The sequence below is a fragment of the Hirundo rustica genome, chromosome 8 (genome assembly GCF_015227805.2).
Source record: "Hirundo rustica isolate bHirRus1 chromosome 8, bHirRus1.pri.v3, whole genome shotgun sequence".
Classification (NCBI taxonomy): Eukaryota; Metazoa; Chordata; class Aves; order Passeriformes; family Hirundinidae; genus Hirundo; species Hirundo rustica.
The window spans coordinates 27,321,654-27,333,837 of NC_053457.1; positions in this window are offsets into that span (position 1 = coordinate 27,321,654).

Sequence of the window (12,184 nt, forward strand, 5' to 3'; positions counted from 1 at the left end):
GGTTAAATACTTTCATACTTCTCAACCAGCCCAGAAATGTCTCTGAATTCTCATTAAAAAATGCTCTTTATAATCTGATGTTTTACCTTATTAAGGAAGAGGGGTCTTGATGATCAAGAAATATTACTTCCTTGAGGAGAAACAAAGGTGGCAAGGATATAGCTTAAAATCCTTTCTTATTTTCGTTTTTTTTAAGCATTTGTCTTGTCTTTTTGTTCATTTGTCTGGGCTTTATTTTATTCTCATAGTTTAGTTGCTTTTTTAAATGAGTGAACTTGAAGAAGTTTGGAGGCTTGTCGCTAATTGTGTGCAGGCTCTTTAGTGCTCCTGAGACAGAGCCAAGCCAAGGAGGGCAGCCAGTCCTTCCACTGCCACACCAGGAACCAGCCCCTGCTCAGTCACATCCCAGAGCCCTCTGCAGTACTCCCCCAGAACCAGCAAAATCTACCCAAATAAGTGTTTGAGGCTTTGGGATTTTTTCATAAAGGCCTGGAAGTCTCAGAGAAACACAAACCTGACAGATACAATTCACTAGAATTCTGTTTCCAGGTTAAAAATGGCAAAGATATAGTGGGGAAAGACTTTACACGTTTTACTTTACATTTACTACAAGTGCCTGTAGGTGTTTGAGTTGAGGTTTGGGATGTCAACGAGTCTGGCTGATGAAGAGTGAGCATGCAGGAGCTGATGCCAGGCACACAGTAGAAAGCTTTGGCTGCCACCAGATGATTGTGTGCCTCACAGGTAGGACCGTGGACCTGGCACCTGGTATGTCCTACAGTTGTGCCAGTTTTCAGCTGTGCCACTGGGTACAACCCGGGCACTTAAATGCTTTGCGGATGCCAGCACCTCATCTCTAATTTAAGCTCACAGAAAGTCCCAGGGAAGTTTCCTCTGGGTTATCATTGCCAAGGGGAGTGACTGATAAAATGGTGTGAATTGACAAGTCTGGTGTGAGGATGCACATGTGTTGGGAGAAGCCCTGCAATGGACACGGGGATGTACTTGAGTGGAGATTCCCCTTTGGTGGCCTGCACAGCACTGACCTGATAGAGCAAGGGGACTGACCACCAAAAAAGTGCTGCAAGGATGGTGTCTCCTTCCTTAGGAAGGGGTGTCACATCTTTCTCCTGCATTAGGAAACAGCATATACCTTGATTTTAAACCATATACATGATAAGCCAACATTTCCTTTAAATTTTAAATGAGCAAAAAATAGCATTTTTATAAGTGCTTGAGACAATGCCCATCTAGTTACAGACGGCAAGTTTGAAAGTCTAGGCGTGTTTGATTCCAGACTTTTCTTTATAAACAGCTTAACCTTTTTTGTTTAGCAAATGCTAGGTTTCAAACAAGTCTGTCTGTATTGACTGAGTAGCGTTTTTTCTGTTACAGAAGTGTTTAATCCTGAGAAAACTCAGATCTGAAAACCTCTTCGTTGGCTGAAATGTTCAAAGATTTAACAAATTCAGCAAGTGGGAAAATTAATCTTTGAATAGAAGAAACAATCTGACAAAATAAGCCATAAAAGTAGGTGCCAGGTGTAGCAAGGAAGTTCTTAATGCAGCACTCGCTTAATGTATACTCAAAATGCATCCACTTTTGTTCGAAGATCCAACAAAACATATGAAATTGGGTTACACCAATTCTCTTGATCTATGAATCTTCCACTGTGTCAAAAATAATACACCAAACAAACTTACATGTAAATGGTGTGATAAAATGATCTACCGTATACATTATCATCCATTAATATTGTTGGGGCTAATGCATTTCATCTGTCACACACTTTGTTTTATATTATCCCCACCTTACTAAAAAAATACCATAAACTCTGCTGGGTTGACAGCCATACAGGTTACCTGCTGGGAAGCAAAAGTCCAAGGACACTGTTTCCTGTCACTGTTTTGCCCACAGCTGCAGGTGGAGAAGGAAGTAGTGCAGTCAGGATTGTGGGGAAGGGTGTGATTTGATCTGGGCTTTGCCACTGTCCTCTGGACGTGTCGCTTCGTTTCTTTATGCTCATCTTCCTCTTCCACTGAGTGTGTTTGTAAATAAGTGGAGCTGCACCTGTTCTCACAGTAACCAGTGTGACATGCCCCACGCTTGGCAGAAGCCTCCAAGCTCTGTAGTGTAGCATAGTAAGTGGAAAATAACAATTCATAAGATGAGAGACTCTGAGATCACTCTGACCTTGAATTCTCTACTGTCTTTTAACAGGGAGAGAGTGAAATTGGATAGAAACAGCCCCCTCATTTTGTGTAGAGCCACCAATGACCCAGGCTGCATTTGAACCACAGCCCTAGAGGCGAAAGGCTTTGTGTCTCATTGCCAATTCACAGCAAGAACATAACTTGAGCCCACACACTAATGCTAAGCAAGGGCTGAGTGTTACTAATCCTTGTTCACATATCTGCACCTATTAAAATCACACATGTGAAGTTTTGCAGGACTTGTTCTTTTCCTGTAATAATTGTGCCTTTCATAATGTGTTCTTAAAGAAAAAAAAAAAAAAAAAAAAAAAGACAAATTCAAGAACAATGTGTGGCTTTCTTACTTAGACATACTATGCTGAGTGGCATTGTTTGGCTTAAACTGAAACATGTTTTTAGAAGGCTGAGAAGAATATTTAGACATAATGATTTAGAAGACTCATTATCACAGGTGCTGCACTTTATTCTCCAATTCTTTCTTATTGCCAGAAGACCACCTCCACAAAGGCTGCCTGGCAGCATCCCTCCCACTGGAATGCTTGCCCTTCTCCCTGGCTGCATAATGTGTGGAGGGCAGGATTATCCAACTCACTAACCATCCCTCTTGGTCCATGGGCTCCAGGATGATGGGGAAAATCTACTTGGATAAGATCTTTCAGATTCTGACTTTCAATGACCCTGTGACAGAATAAGATAGAAAACTTTAAAATGCTGGGTAGTTACTTTCAGCTGCTAACAGATTTCCTCATTCCTGACAGAATTTATAAGCATCCATTATAGTTTTTGTTTGTTTGTTTGTTTTTAATGTAAATTATGAGTATCAGATGTGAAAACCTTAAAAAACTCTCTTGAAAGACCACTTTATCCCTCCTGATGTTTGCACCCCCATGGACCCTGTGTTTCACAAGGGCGACCGAGTGGAGTGACGGAGGAGGAGACTGCTTTAAAAAGAGATATTCTCTGATTTGTTCAGCTAATGAGAGCAGCCAGTGGTGAGCAATGGAACTTGTTTGTCCAGTGTTTTTGTGAGTACAATAGCAATGCTCATAAGTTGTGTGTTATGACTACAATTCCTCGTGATTAACTCCGAGCCCTTTACTGATACCTGTGCAATCATGCAAAATAAATCTCTTAATTGTCATCTTACACATTATACTGTTTTTTCCCCTGATGCTTATGGGAAATTATTCCAGGTAAATCACACCTGTCTGGAAGTTAAACATCTTGAAATGTAAAATGCCAAGATTTCTTCTCCTGTGTTCTCTGTATCCATAATTCCACTCCTACTTCTTTCACTGCCTTTCTTTGATCCATGTTTCTTTCCAGCATAAATTCCTGTCATCACTTTAATATCTTCACATATCCAGGATCTTGGTCATCTCTTTTAAAAAGTCATCTGTAAAGTGACCTTTTTTTGCTATTGCTATAAAATCACAGCTTCTGAAACCCAGTGGTCTGTGGGGCATGAATGTTCTGTTTGGGAGATGTCCAGTCGTGTCATTCCAACTCCAAGCTGTCAATTCCCAATGCTCCTACAGGCAGCCAGTTTTCTTGTTAGAAGAAAAGAGCACAAAGTGATTAGATTTGAAATATATCATTATTTTACTAATGCTACTTTCTCATAGAAGCACATAGTGTATATTTTGTATGTTATGCAGTTATGGCTAAGAGATGGTCTGTATGGGACAAAATAAAAAATAATGGTCCATGAAATCAGGGCTAGAAGGCAAAGTGTCCACAGAGCAATATAAAGAATTTGTCTCCATTGTACAGAGATTGGGGAGCCCACAGTCATTCTTTATTCATATTTTTTGTATCTGTTCTTGAAATTATTTAATACAAATGATACTCTAGAAAGTGATGTGGCCTTCCATTGCCTTGTGCATATCACACTCAGTACGAAGAAAAACACTTTGGTTTTATAAGGAAATAAAGCTTTAATGTAATGTGTATGAACACATGTGATCAAACTCAGGTAATCAAATCTGAGTCCTGTCATCAAGAAAAAATTATGATCCTAAAACCAAATAGGGCCAGGAAACCTCCCAAAATTCTTCACCTGCCCTAACTGCCAACACCTGTCAGTCAGCATCCGTCTCCAGCTGATGTCAGGTATCAAAAATCCAACATATTTGTTGCATACACCTGTACTTTTCAGCTGAATTTCAGGAAAACCACCCCAGACCCAGCCAGGGCAGAGCCAAACAAGCATTTTGCTCCTGGTGAATATCTAATGAGCTCTTGGGTGCTGGGTTGCTGAGAGTCTGAATGGGCCTCAGCGCAGTGGTAAGCTCCCAGTTGATTTTCTGGTTTTAGTGAATATGTATTTTCATTTGAAGCCACTGCAAAAATTATTTCATGCTGAAAACAAGCATTTGTGGATCTCATAAACAAACAGTATAAATAAAGAAGCCAGCCTTCAAGTGTGACTTTGTTCTAGAGAAATATTAAATGCAGTGCATCACACACTCGCAGTCACTCTCCCCACCCTCTCCTTAATTTATATTTTCTTTTATTTGCAGACTTTTAAAAAAGTATTACCCCGCATAGCACAATTTGCCATCAAACCAAAAGAAAAAAAAAAAAAAAGTAACATGATACTTCACTGAGAGGTTGGAAATGCTGCAGACAGAAATTGTTAAGTCCTTAACATATCACTCCAGAGTTGTATAATTCACATCCAGAGCTGCTAGCAAGTCACCAGGGGGCGGGGAGACTTAATATGCTCCCCAAAGTCCATTATGTTATCCATATCCAAGAAGATATCTGTGCCAGGGCTTTCTTGAATCAAAGCAATGTCCACCATTCTTCAACTGTGAGCCTGCTGAGATTTTTTTTTTTTTTCCATTTTCTGGCAAATAGATGTCTGGCTCTAGTACATGCCAGATTGATGCACTTTGTGACTGATCCCTTAATAATATTCAAGTCTCCTAGCCCCAGAACACAAAAGCTCTGCAACTGCACAGATATCTACCTCCAATATTTTTTGTTGATTTGAAAAAAAATCCTATTGTCTCCCTCCCCCAAAATGTACTCCTCTTGTGCTAGACCTCATAAATTTAAATATGGATGGGTTTGGCTTTCATATAGGTCTAGTGGCAAAGAGATTTGTTTTCCATTTTAGCAAATGTAGAGAGAGACTACAAGTGAAAGACAGAAAGAGAGCGGGAGGGAGGAGGAGAGAATATGTGTGAGTTTTACACTTGGGGGCCTCATTGCATCTATGCAATATTTTCTAATACACTTATCAAATTAAGATGCCCTGCATGACTTCAGGTCTTCCTCCATCATACACAACTATTACTCTTAAGCCAAACCTGTGTGTGGAGCTGTTTTCTAACTCTGATTAAAAATTCTATGGATATCATTGTTAAAAACACTAACTATTGCAAATAAAGCATTTTTTAGAAATCAGAAATTAAAAGTAAACAGCCCAGTCTGGCTTCGTTTCTTATGTTTTATTGCTACACCCCTGTGAGACTCAATAGATGGAACTATTTTATAACATTGTGCTGCTGTATAATGCTCTTTAGTTACAATATCATGATATATTAATATGCATCTACACGTCAGTCTTCAGTTTCTTTCATCTGAGCAGATGAGATCTAAGCCACTTTTTTTTCCAGTCTTTTTTGATTTTTGGACCCCTACAAATTTCCAGTGAAAACTACAGCCCTCTTTAGCATTTCCATATGCAGAGATTGTTCCACAGCTTCTGAGAACCCATTCTCTTTAACCTTTTATTAGTAAAGGTAGCAGGAATCTGTAGGTCACAGACTGAAAACATTTTCTAAGACCTTACAAGTTAATGAAACAACAAACCCCTCAACCCATTTGACCAGCAATACCTCCAATTTGCAAAGGTGCTACAAGAGGGGCAGAGAGGATCATTGTCTTCCCAAGAACAGCCCCATAGATGGAAACTTCACCTGGGATACGGAATTTCCGATTTCGCTCTTAACCTTCACTCCTCTTGGGCAGTAGTAGATCTGTCAGTGTAAATAGTGGGCACAGAGATCTGGAGATTTGAAGGCTTCTTGCAAAGGGAGCCACTGAGCCTTGTTGTTTCACAAGTAAGACTTTGCTGTATTTTCAGTACTACCAAGGCTTTTTAAAGTGTAATCAGGCTTTTCCCCCTGTTCTTTGGATGATATAAAAATCACTGCATCCTAGATGTTGTGGGATTTATTTTTTTTTGTGTGTGTGTGTGTTGTCCTTGTTTGTAATATATGAAGAAGACTTAAAAATTGTAGTCAAAGCTATTTCTTCGCTGCTTGTTTGCATTGCTAGTATAGGTCTTATCTTTCACAGCAGACTACTTTGCCACTGGAGTGCTAAAAAAAAAAAAGAGCAGGACAGCCCATTAAGTGAAGATCAGAAGTTGAACAAATTGGGAAGCCACGTTTCATGGAACTGTTAAAATCCTCTGGTTTTGCTTATTTGCTCTTAACTATAACCTTGTGAAATGTGCAACTGAGATTAAATCATTGTCAAAGTTTCAGCCCTTGTGCCCTTCCATCAGGACGTGTGAGAGTTCCCCCTGCGCATTGTGAGATAAGTCTGCACTATTTTTGTTAGAATAGTTCATGCATTTAGAGCGGCTTGTTCCAGTGCAGATAAGGCAAGTGCTGCTTTATGATGTACGAGCTGGTCCTGCTGAAGTGTGTGTTACAACAGGCAAAGTATCACTTCCCTGTCTACACTGCCAGTTTGGAGTAAATTGGGAGATTCTATTTAAGCTTTTGTTAAAACAAACAAAAAAATCTTACAAATCTGACAAACTCCAAGATTAATTCCTGCAAAGAAATCCCCAAACTCTGCACAGGAGGCCAATGGTATGTCCGTGGGAGGATGGTGGGTCTGAACATGTTTCTTTCCTCTTTTTTGTAAGATAAAATTGAGTTAAGAAAAAATTAAAAGAAAATCTAAAAGCAGTGCACATATCAAAAATATTTGCATTTTCCCCCTAATAATTCTTCCAGTGACTGTAACTGCAAGGCATATAACGTGATCTTAGCTGGAAAAGGAAAGGGACTTGATATTTGTAGGTGGGAGAAGTGGTTCACAGTGTAATCTGTGTGTGACCACAGCAATAATAACACTGAAGGAGCAGTGAGGTGAGCAGCTGGACTTGGGCAGTCTGTTCCCCATGCACCTCTCCCCATGGATTCACTGATCTCTGCCACCCACACTGCCCTTTCCCTATGGAGCTTCCCTCCCATGGGTGCTCAGCTGGACTTCTCTAACAGCCATTAAATTGGAGTTCATAAACATTGCTGATGTCTCCATCTCCTGTCACATTCAGCTGAAGTTAATCTATGGTTACAAATGCTACAGCATGATGAGGTGAGCTGCTTTTCTCCAGGAAGCCAAGATAAAAGAGGTGAGATTGTCAGCCAACAAAACTAGGGAAAGTTAAACTTCATATATCTCTCTGATGAAAAACAAGCATAATAAATCTTTTAGAAAGTAAAACAAAACAAGGGCGCTCTGTGTTGTTAAGAGAAGCAAATCCAGAAGGATTTTACAGAAACTTTTATGAGTTCTGGTCAAAGCTCTACTAGAATATCACATATTCTATTGAATTCATGTTGGTGCCAGTTCAAGAGGCTGTAACCCCAATGTCACAATCTTGGCATTTCTCTTAAAACCAGAGTTCCTAGATGTCTGTCTCTCAGAGTCTTTGTGCTTTCTTTATTAAAAAATGGAAATGTCTATCCATTAGAGTCCTTATGGTCAAGATTTCAAAAATGGAATGCAAATAGGAGTGTACTGCACAGCGGCTTAATACTCCCGACAATAATTTTATGGTATACAAGGACATTTTCTGTTGGCAGCTAGTAGCATTTTCCTTCTGGAAAGTATCTTCATTAGAAGTGAAGCTCAGCTTGTAGGGATATAAAACTTCTGCGTGTAGTCTTTGCCAGTCCTGCGGGCACTGGCTGCAGCCAATGGAGCAAGTCAGGTACCGTAGCAAGGTGAGGCATTGCACAGTGGGGATGTTTTAGTCTAGCTGGGATAAACCGCTGTTTGGGCCTCTTTATTAACTTTTCAGGCCACTCAGATGACCAGCTTAAGGCCAGGCAAGACAAAATATTCTCTGATACGTTACTGTTGCAGATAATCTTCAAATTTGTTTTCTCTGCCTTATCCTGCAATATGCAAAACATAAGCAGAGCCCTCTGCCTGTGGTGTCCCACTGCTGCCGGGGAGGAAGGCAAGAGGACCTGTTCAGTCATGGGCCACAGAATGGCAGGAAATGGAATGGAAGCTGCTGGTGAGGAAAAGGCAATACAAAATGATATTGTATACTATTATTTGGTTGGAACAAGAGGAAAAAGAGTTTGAAATAGAACTGCGGTGCTCTTTTTTCTTTGTGTTTTTTTTTTTTTTTTTTTCTTTTTTCCCCAGAGAGGGTAATGAACAATTGCTGGAACAAAATTTGCCTACAGTGGAAGGGGAGTTCTGACTTGAAATATTTAAAACCAGGTCAGATGTCTTTCTAAATGAAATATTGTAGCTCAGCTAGAAATGACAGACTCATGGCAGGAACTACTTGTTGAAATTCAATGACCTCTGTAATACAGGACCTCAGAGCTGAAGATTGTAATAATCTCCTAAAAATCCTACTTTTATTTATTTGTATTAAAGTAGTGCTTGGATTCAAAGAACATCTACTGGCAGAAAAAATCCCAAATATATTCTTTAAAATTTTGTTGTGCTAAATCAAAACTAGCATTGCAATTTTCTGCTAAACATTGTAAATACACTTAGTAAAAATAGACAGTCATTGCCAAAAGAGCATATAATACCCGTTTTCTAACACAAACAACTAGTTTTGTGCACAGCAAGAATCTCATGGATTCTGGTAACGGATTCATGCACACATTACCTATTTGGTGGTAACAGGATTTCTGGGCATATCAAGTACCCAAGGCACAGTAGAAGCTCCCTGCATGTCCTGAGGTGGCTATAGAAGGTCATTGACAACAGCACTTACTTGTCCAGACAAGAACAACTTAAGGTCTGATTCCGCAAGCTTTTGATTATCCTCCCAAAGAGAGTGAAGATAGTTTGCCACTTGTCAGGTTTGAAATCAGGAGGAAGGAAGGAATTTCATATTCCTACAAGATGGTAAATTGCTGCCTTGCCAACTTTCCTGTAATTGTCCTGGACTGCAACAGTCAATGTTTCAGTAATAAATCATTTAGCTCTTGTGCCACAGGAAAGTATGCAAAATGGGCTGCGTGTGCTATTTTAGCTATGTTCCCTACTGCTGCCTGGACACTGATTGCTTTAGGTCAGAGGGACAAAGTGAACAAGCCTGAGGACATGTGTATTTTCATAACCATGGGCACAGTTTTCCCAGGTCTTTTGAACAGAGGTTTCTCCAGTTTGGGCCACCAAAGAAATCTAGAGGCCAATGTTATTCTATCTATGTAATCTCTGCTTTCATCTGCATTCCTCTTTGGCAAAAGCACTGCCTTAGCTCCCTTGCCTCTGAGAAGGAGGCTGAACTGAGCAGGTTGGCAAGGCACAGAAAGAAGATGGTGCCTCAGGCAAACAGTGGTGATGCCAAATCTACCACAATGCCCTGAATGCCAGATTATGTCTTCCCACGGTTGCAGGAGATGTCCTAAGGGTGCCGTTGCCTGAAGAATTACAGTGGTTCTTGTACAACCATGAGTTGTTGAAAACAAGTGAATGGAGCAGGTGAAAATAATAGAACTTGAGTTTCAGGTAAAATAGTGGACAAAAAACACTGCCTTTCTTCTTGTGAATGCAGGACCCACCCTTGCCCTTTGTGTCTCCTGAATTAGACAGAACGGTCTCCGGTGGAATTTTACATCTACCAAATGCCTTGAAATCCAAACGCGGTGCATTTTCTGTGGGACAGGTGCTGTTCTTATATGTCTTTTGGTTTGAAATTGCAATCTTCTTTATGATCTCTCCCCTGTAAAACAGATCTCTATAGGATTAGGGTCCTTGGAAGGAGCTAATGGACCCAGAGGGCCAAGGTGGAAGAGCAGGAGAGCAGCTCCCTGGCTTCCCTTTTTCAGAGGCAAGATTTATGGAGGAGAAAGTAAGTCACGAAAGACTGACTTGAAGAACCAGAGCAGAAAGGTCCTGAGACCTATTGTCTCTTCCCAGTCTAGTAGATGGAGGATGTTTGGAATTATTCCTGTAAATTATCCCCCTTACATACACCTGTAGTGCCTGCAGGTCCATCTCTTCTGTTCCTAGGGATCCTGCATTAAGTAAGGACAGGGAGCTCAGAAGCCAGCTCCGCTGGAGCTAATTGCAATATTTCAGGCTGCAATAAATTTCCCAGAAAGGATCTTGTTCCAGAGCGCCTGACAACTGCATCTCTCCAGAGACTCCATCTAGAGGCACCAGCAATAGGCAGAGCCTCTGATGCAATAAGTCTTGGGAGGACTCCTGAGACACAGGGAAAGCACTTGATGTTGCTGCTATCCTGATTGTTTTAGATAGCTCATTGTCACCTAATTGTGCTGTAGGAAGGTCTGTCCATTCCCTCCTGCCTGCTCATTTGTGCCCTTAGGCTATGTAAACGCTGAATGTGCCTGAAACAACAGCCAACCACAAAGTCTCCAGTGCCACTCTTTTGGTATGCGCTAGCTCAGATTCCTTGTTGCAAGAAAAATCTCTGTCTGCTGATAAATGGCAGCACATTTTACAAAGAGAGACTGCTCTGCTCCTTCAGGAGGGCTCAGTCTATCTCCTTGGCTGACTTGAAACGGCTTGATGTAGCTGGGAGGCCTTTGCCAAATGAGGAGGGAAAAAAAAGGAAGACGTATGCTTCAGGAGCCACCGAAGGAAGAAAAGGAAAGACCAAACCAAGTTTTAAAGCAGAATTATTAATCAGAAAATTATTTGTTAAGAAATAGTAAAATACAGTAAATATCTCTATTATAAATGTCCTGGTCAAGCTATTGAAATTCTCTCAAGGAAGTTAGGAAGGATTTTCCTGAGATCTCTTTTACATTGTTTATGCATTAATAGATCAACTATTAATTAATATGATTGTAAGCTGCAGGAGCTTGTTTGCACGTGCATTGGCATAGAGGCGGTTCTGTGCAAAATACTGGTAACAATTGCTTCTGTGGAGGAAGACCCCTACATTCCTGTAGTTTTCTGTCAAGTGAAAATCTGCCTTTGGTGGCTCCTGAGAGGAGTGCACTTCTTGAGGACATGTGGTTTCAGCCTGCAGGGCTGCCTGGGCTTTGGGTTGCGTGTTTAACTCCGGCCTTGCAGGAAATGCACTACTCATTCACTTCCTAGCCTAAATTAAAACTTCCTGTCTTAGCCCAAAATGACCCCCTCTTGGTCAGCCTCCATTGTCACCCTTACTGACTGCATTATGATGGTGGCCATAGGCTGCTCTGAAGATCTGAGGTATTTGGGACAGAAAAGCACAGCGCCAGAGACAGTGGTACACTGAAGACCATGAAATCTGAGTGGGCTGATTTGGAGAAAAAACTGAGGCCCGAGGGAATGTGCTGACTTGCCTGTGGTCTGAGGATAGCTCAGCTGGGACATGGTGGGGTCAATCCTATGATTCCAAGTCAGACAGATAGAGCCTCTTTAGGAAAGATGGGTGGTGAAGAAAAGCAAAGGGGATACCTTCTATGTGAAGGAGCAAGCACAAGTACATGGAAACAGGAGACAAATTACAGAAAGAGGAGATGGAGATGGGCTGACTGGGAGCTTGAGGGCAACCCAGTAAGGGTAACACTGTGATGGGTTTGTTACAGATCATCTGATTAGGGTGACAAAGTCAATCATGTCTTTATACAATTAGAAGTCTCCAGATAACAGTCCAGAGTGCTAATGCAAAATTTTCACCTCTCTGGCTTTGGCTGAAAGATCAAAACAGCAGGATGGAACAGGGTTAGAAAGTCTCTAGAGCTTGTTGAGGAAAATTTTGTAACATAGATGGTGGATGGCCA